Source organism: Mustela erminea, chromosome X (assembly GCF_009829155.1).
Source record: "Mustela erminea isolate mMusErm1 chromosome X, mMusErm1.Pri, whole genome shotgun sequence".
In the NCBI taxonomy this organism is placed as follows: Eukaryota; Metazoa; Chordata; class Mammalia; order Carnivora; family Mustelidae; genus Mustela; species Mustela erminea.
In genome coordinates this window covers 113,777,534-113,784,938 of record NC_045635.1, presented here as the reverse complement: position 1 = coordinate 113,784,938, position 7,405 = coordinate 113,777,534, and the positions used below count along the sequence as shown (strand labels likewise).

Genomic DNA, 7,405 nt, shown 5'->3' with positions numbered 1-7,405 from the left:
GATGATGTCATACTCTGGTTTGGAATGCTGTGTGGACAGTGGTGACGTCAATGAGAAAGTGAATATAGGTGGCAAAACAGGGTTCAGAGGAAAAACAGCGAGTTGGCTTTTGGGTATGTTTATGCAGATAAGGGTTGGAGACTTAAAGAAACGGTCCAGACATGGGTTCTAGCTTTAAGAGTGGTCCCAGAGCTATCACTGTAGGCGTGTTCAGCCAGCGTAAGTAAGGAGAGCGAAAACATCACCTTCCAGTGAAAAGACAGCCTCAAGGACAAAGCCCAAGTCAATGACTGTTCCAGGACAGTGAGCAGAGAAAAAGGAGCCACAAAGGAGGCTGAGGAGAAGACACTGGAGAGGCTGTACTAAAACCAGAGCATGCGTCTCAAGAAGCCTGACAGTAATTGAGGAATGAGAGTTTTAAGAAGTCCTGAAGATTTATTCAGTAAACTCAGTGTAATAAAACAAAACAAAACAAAAAACAAGTGAGGGGCACCTGGGTGGCTCAGTCAGTTAAAGGTCTGCCTTTGGCTCGGGTCATGATCCCGGGGTTCTGGATCGAGCCCCACATCGGGCTCCCTGCTCAGTGGGGAGCCTGCTTCCCCCTCTGCTCCTCTCCCCTCTCATGCTCTCCCTCCTTCCCTCCCTCCCTCTCTCTCTCTCTCAAGTAAATAAACAAAATCTTTAAAAATATAAAAAAGAAAGAAAAAGTGTCCTTAATGGGTTTTAAAAAATCAATTATAAACAAAAGAAGGCAGTATTGGAGGAACTGAGGAACAAAAAGATAGAAGATATATAGAGAACCATGATAAAATGGCAGAAGTCCTTCCTTATCGTACTGACTTTATTCTTTTTTTTCAGTACTGACTTTAAATGTAAATGGATTAAGCTCTCCAATTAAAAGGCAAAGATCAGGAGAATGGGCTTAAAAAACAAACCATGATCCTTCCATTGTCTGTCTACAGAACCCGCATTTTATTTTTTTTTTAACAGAACCCGCATTTTAGACCCAAAGATATAAACAGGTTTAAAGTGAAAGGATGGAAAAGATACTCCAAGCAAACTGAAATCAAGAGACCTGAGGTGGCTATGCTAATATTAGACAAAATAGACTTTAATCAAAACATGTTACAAGAGGCAAAGAATGACCTTACATATTGATAAAAGAGTCCATTTATCAAGAACTAATGTAACAATTATAGGCATATGCACACCTTACAAGAGAGTCCCAAAATATATGAAGCAGTATTTGACAAAATCAAAGGAAGAAATAGTTTTACAATAGTCCAAAATTTCACTTCTCACTTTCAGTAATGGATACAACACCCAGACAGATCAATAAGGAAATAAAGGACTTGAACAACACTATAAATCAACTTGACCTAACAGACATATATCCCACCCCCCAAAAGTATATTTTCATGTGCACATGGACTATTCTCAGGATAGACTATATGTTAGGTCACAAGTCTGTAGCCTGCCCACTTTTTATTAGTTTTTGGGTTTTTTCGGGTTTTTTTTGTTTGTTTGTTTTTTGCTGTTAAGTTGTAGGAGTACCTTATACATTTTGGATGCTAACCCCTTATCAGATATATGGTTCACAAATATTTTCTCTCATTCCATAGGCTGCCTTTTAACTCTGTTGTTTCCTTTGCTGCGCAGAAAATTTTTAGTTTGACATAGTCCCACTTGTCTATTTTGGCTTTTGTGGCCTGTGCTTTTAGTGTAATATTTATGAAATCATTGCCAAGACCAATGTTCTGAAGCTTTCTCAATATATTTTCTTCTAGGAGTTTTAAGTCTCACATGTAAGTCTTGAGTACACCTTGAGTTGATTGTTGCATAAAAGTGTAAGATAAAGGTCCAGTTTAACTATTTTGCACGTGGATATCCACTTCTGCCAATACCATTTGTTGAAGAGACTTACTTCCCCAAAATGAACTCATGCCACCCTTGTCAAAAATCAGTTGACCGTACATAACACATTTATTTCCAGGCTCTCTATTCTGTTCCACTGGTCTATGTGTCTACTTTTATATCTGCACCATACTGTTTTGGTTACTCTAGCTTTGTAATATATTTTCTAATAAGGAAGAATTATGTCTGCACCTTTGTCCTTTTTTCGCAAGACTGACTTCGCTATTCATTGTCTTTTGTTGTCCCATATTAATTTCAGAAGTTTTTTTTTTTTATTTCTGTTTTTTACTTTTTTAATTATTTTTTAAAAGATTTTATTTATTTATTTGCCAGAGAGAGCAAGAGAGAGAGAGAGAGAGAGAGAGTGAACACAGGCAGATCAAGCAGCAGCAGAGTCAGAGGGAGAAGCAGACTCCCCGCTGAGCAAGGAGCCCGATGTGGAACTCGTGGAACTCGATCCCAGGACGCTGGGATCATGACCTGAGCCGAAGGCAAACGCTTAACCAACTGAGCCACCCTGGCGTCCCCAATTTCTGTTTTTTAAAGAGCCAGTGGGATTTTGATAGGATTGCACTGTATCTGTAGATTGCTTTGGGAAATATGGACATTTGAACAATAGTAAGCTCAAATGTTCTAATATTAAGTTCAAAAAAATATTAAGTTCAAAAAAGTTCTAATGTTAAGTTGAAAAAGTTCTGATCTATGAATATGGTGTGTCTTTCCATTTGTTTGGGTTTTTAATTTCTTTCATCAGTGTTTTGTAGAAAATAGGCTAGAACTTGAACAGATATTTCTCCAAAGAAGACATACAAATGGAACAGCAGATATATGAAAAATGCTCAAAATTACTAATCATTGAGAAATGTAAACCAAAACTATAACGAGATACCACATCACACCCATCAGGATGGCTATTATTTTTTTAAAAAAGACAACAAGGATTGGCAAATATGTAAAGAAATTAGAACCCTTGTATACTGTTGGTGGGAATGTAAAATAGTGCAGTCATTATGGAAAACAGCATGGAGGTTTCTCAAAAAATTAAAAATAGAATTACCATATGATCCATTAATCCCATTTCTGAGTATTTTTCCACAATTACTGAAGTCAGGGTCTCAAAGAGGTATTAGCACTCCCATATTCATAGAAGCACTATTCACAACAGCCAAGATGTGGAAACAACCTCAATGTTCAATGACAGATGAATAAAAAAATGTTGTATATACATGCAAAGGAGTATTAATTGGCATTAAAAAAAGAAGGATGCTCATTTCAGCAGTACATACACTAAAATCGGCCCTTTACAGAGAAGATGAGCATGTCCCCTGTTCAAGGATGGCATGCAAATTTGTGAACTGTTCCAGATTTTTTTAAAAAACACCACATAAAAAAGGAAATTCTGCAGAATATGACTATATGGATGAACCTCAGGACATTCTGCTAAATGAAGTAAGGCAGTCACAGGAAGACAAATACTACGTTATTCCATTTTTAGGAGGTTTCTAAAATAGTCAAATTCACACAGAGTGGAATAGTGGTTGGCTGGGGCTGGGGGGCAGGGTGAAATGGGTAGTTGCTAATCAATGGGCATAAGGTTTCAGTTAAGCAAGATGAGTAAGTTCTAGCTGTACATATATTCAGTGATACTGTATTGTACACTTCACAATTTTTAAGAGGGTAGATCTCATATTCAGCATTTATAAAAATTAAATTGAATTTAACTTAAAAGTCCCCCCAAAAAGTCCCTTAAATTTTTAAATGACTGAAATCACATAAAATATATTCTCTGACCACAACAGAATGGAGCTGTAAGTCAAAGCCAGAAGGAAAACTGGAAAATTAACAAATAGGTGGCAATTAAACACGCTCTTAAAAACACTGAGTAAGGGGCGCCTGGGTGGCTCAGTGGGTTAAAGCCTCTGCCTTTGGCTCAGGTCATGATCCCAGATCCTGGGATCAAGCCTCACATCGGGCTCCCTGCTCAGCTGGGAGCCTGCTTCCTCCTCTCTCTCTCTCTGCCTGCCTCTCTGCCTACTTGTGATCTGTCTGTCAAATAAATAAATAAAATCTTTAAAAAAATTGAGTCAAAGAAGAAACCAGAGGGAAAAGAAATGTATGAAATTAAATTACAACATAACAAAACTTAGATGTACCAAAGGCTGTGCTCAGAGAGAAATTGAGAGGTGTAAAGATACACATTAAAAAATAAGAAATATCTCAAGTCAGTAACCTGACATTACACTTTAAGAAACCAAGAAAAGAAGCTCTAACTAAATACAAAGCCAGTAGAATGAAAGAATGAAGATTAGAGTAGAGATAAAGAAAAGAGAACAGAAAACTATTACAGCGAATCAACAAAACAAAAAGGTAGTTCTTTGAAAAGACCAAAGTTGACAAACATTTAGCTGAAATAAGAATAAAAAGGGGAAAGGCTCAAATTACTAAAATCAGAAATGAAAGGGGTGACCTTACATAAATATAAAGGATTATAAGCAAATACTATGAATAACTGAACACCAACAAATCAGGTAACCCAGATAAAATGGACAACACTGTACATACTGGAAGTTCTAGCCAGAGCAATTAGACAAATGAACAAACAAAAAAACCCTCAAATTGGAATGGAAAATGTATACCTATATTCATAGATTTCATGATCCTATAGATAGAAAATCCTCAAGAATTCACACACAAACTACTAAAGTTAATAAACCAATTCATCAAAGTTGCAGGATAAAAGAGCGACACACAAAAATCAGTTGTATTCTTTTTTTAAAGACTTATTTATTCTAGGAGCGGCTCAGTTGTTAAGCGGTTGACTTTGGCTCAGGTCATGATCTCAGGGTCTTGGGATCGAGCCCCACATCAGGCTCCCTACTCAGTGGAGAGGCTGCTTCTCCCTCTCCCTCTGCCTGCTGCTCTGCCTACTTGTGCGCTCCGTCTCTCTCTGTCAAATAAATTCTTAAAATCTTTTAAAAAATATTTATTTATGCTATTTGAGAGAGAGAGAGAGAACATGAGGGGAGAGGAGCAGAGGGAAAGGAAGAAAATCCCAAGCAGGGCTCAATCCCACAACCCTGAGATCATGACATGAGCTGAAATTAAGAATCAGATGCTTAATCAATTGAGCCACCCAGGCACTCCAAATCAGTGGTATTCATATATAGGAGCAATGAACAATCTGAAAAGGAAATTAATGAAATAATTCCATTTATAGTAATAGCAAAAAGAATGAAATACATCAGAATGAATTTAGCCAAGGAGGCTCAAGAGTTGGAACATAAATATTACAAAACACTACTGAAAGAAATTTTAATATACCTAGAAAAATTAAAGGACATCCTATGTTCACGGAGTGAAAGACTTACTGGTAAAATGGTAATGCTGGGGGTGGCTAGGTAGCTCAGTCAGTTAAGCAGTTGACTCTTGGTTTCAGCTCAGGTCATGATCTTGGGGTGCTGGGATCAAGCCCTGCATCAGGTTTTGAGCTTAGTGGAAGTCCGCTTGGTGATTTTCTCTCTCCCTCTCTCTCTGTGCCTACCCTCTTTCACACATTCTCTCTAAACCAATAAACCTTTAAAATAAATAAAACGGCAATACTACACAAACAATCCACAAAACTCAATACAATCCCTATCAAACTTCTGATAGCCCTTTTTACAGAAACAAAAGCCAACCCTAAAATTGATATGAAATTGCAAGACAAGTCAAAGAGTCCAAAGAACCTTCAAAAAGAAGAACAATGTTGGAGGCCTCCTACTTTCTGATTTCAAAATTTATTATAATCAAAACAGTGTGGTACAGGCATAAGGATATATACAAAGAAAGTGAATAGAACTGTGAGTCTAGAAATAAGCCTGTACACCTACAACTAACTGATTTTTGGCAAAGGTGCAAGTTCATTCAATGAAGAAAAACAGGCTCTTCAAAAAATGATGCTGAGACAATTGGATATTCACATGAAAAAGTATGAAGCTGAATGCCATACTTTACATATATGCCCCAAAATTAATTCAAAATGGACCAAGGACTTAAATGTTCAAAGAGCTAGAACTTTAAAATTCCAAGGAAAACAAAGGTCAAATCTTCATGACTTCGGATTTGGCAGTGATTTTTTAAGACATGACACCTAAAATAAAATCAACTAAAGAAAAAATAACTTGGATCTCAGTAAAAGTAAAAAAGTTTTGTGCATCAAGAAAGAGATGGGACGCCTGGGTGGCTCAGTTGGTTAAGCAGCTGCCTTCGGCTCAGGTCATGATCCCAGCGTCCTGGGATCGAGTCCCACGTCGGGCTCCTTGCTCAGCAGGGAGCCTGCTTCTCCCTCTGCCTCTGCCTGCCACTCCGTCTGCCTGTGCTTACTCTCTCCCCACCTCTCTCTCTGATAAATAAATAAAATCTTAAAAAAAAAAAATTTTAAAAAAAAAAAAAGAAAGAGATGCACTTCTCCAGAATGGGAGAAAATATTTATAAATCATACATGTAATAAGGGCCAGCTACTCAGAATATATAAAGAACTATTACTATTCTACTATAAAAAGACAAACTGCCCAATTAAAAAATGGGCAAAGGGCCCAAACAGACATTTGTTCAAAGAATATATACATGTGACCAATAAGCACACGAAAAGATACCTGACATTATTAGTCATTGGGGAAATGCAAGTAAAAATCACAAAACCTCACACCCACTAGTATGACTATAATTAAAAATGAAGGGAAACTAACTAGTCTTGGCGAGGCTGTGGAGAAATTGGAATCCTTGTACTTTCTGGTGGGAATGTAAAATGGTGCAGCTGCTGTGGAAAACCATTTGGAGGTTCCTCAAAAAGGTAAATATAAACATAAACATTTAATTACTTAACTGACTCAGGAATTCTCCTCCTAGGTATATACCAATATAGAACTGGATTCTCAATTACTTTGAAAATTATTTCAATTATTTTGAAAACAGACAGCCAAACAAATACTTGTACACGATTTTTCATACAGCGCTATTCACAAAGCCAAAATATGAAGGTAAGCCGAACGTTCTTCAGCGGACGAGTGAATAAACAAAATATGGTATATCTATTCAGTGGGATATAATTCAGCCATAAAAAGGAATGAGGAACTGATACATGTTCCAATGCAGATGGACCTCAGGAAAAAGTGTACAATTAAAGTAGCATTTGGTACCTTCGACATGCTGTGTATCCAGCACATCTACTTTGAAAACATTCTCATTACCCTGCAAGAGACTCCCACCCACCCGAGCCTCTGGCAACTGCTAACCGGTATTCTGTCTCTATGGATTTACCTATACTGAATGTTTCATATAAATGGAACCACACAGTACGTGACCTTTGGTGTTTGGTTTCTTCTACTTAGCAGATTGTTTTTTGAGGTTCATTCACCTACACATTGTCCACATGTCCTATATCCAGGTGACAATATTACATTCCTTTTTTGGCTATACAATTAGCTACTGCATATACCACACTGTGTTTAAG

General features: G+C 37.4%; 1 non-coding gene across 1 annotated transcript; it reads left to right on the top strand.

Moving 5' to 3' along the window:
• Positions 1 to 3,177: 3,177 nt before the first annotated feature.
• On the top strand, positions 3,178 to 3,284 carry LOC116583777. Its single transcript, XR_004282889.1, has one exon. It is a non-coding gene; the product is annotated as a U6 spliceosomal RNA (small nuclear RNA).
• Positions 3,285 to 7,405: the final 4,121 nt, after the last annotated feature.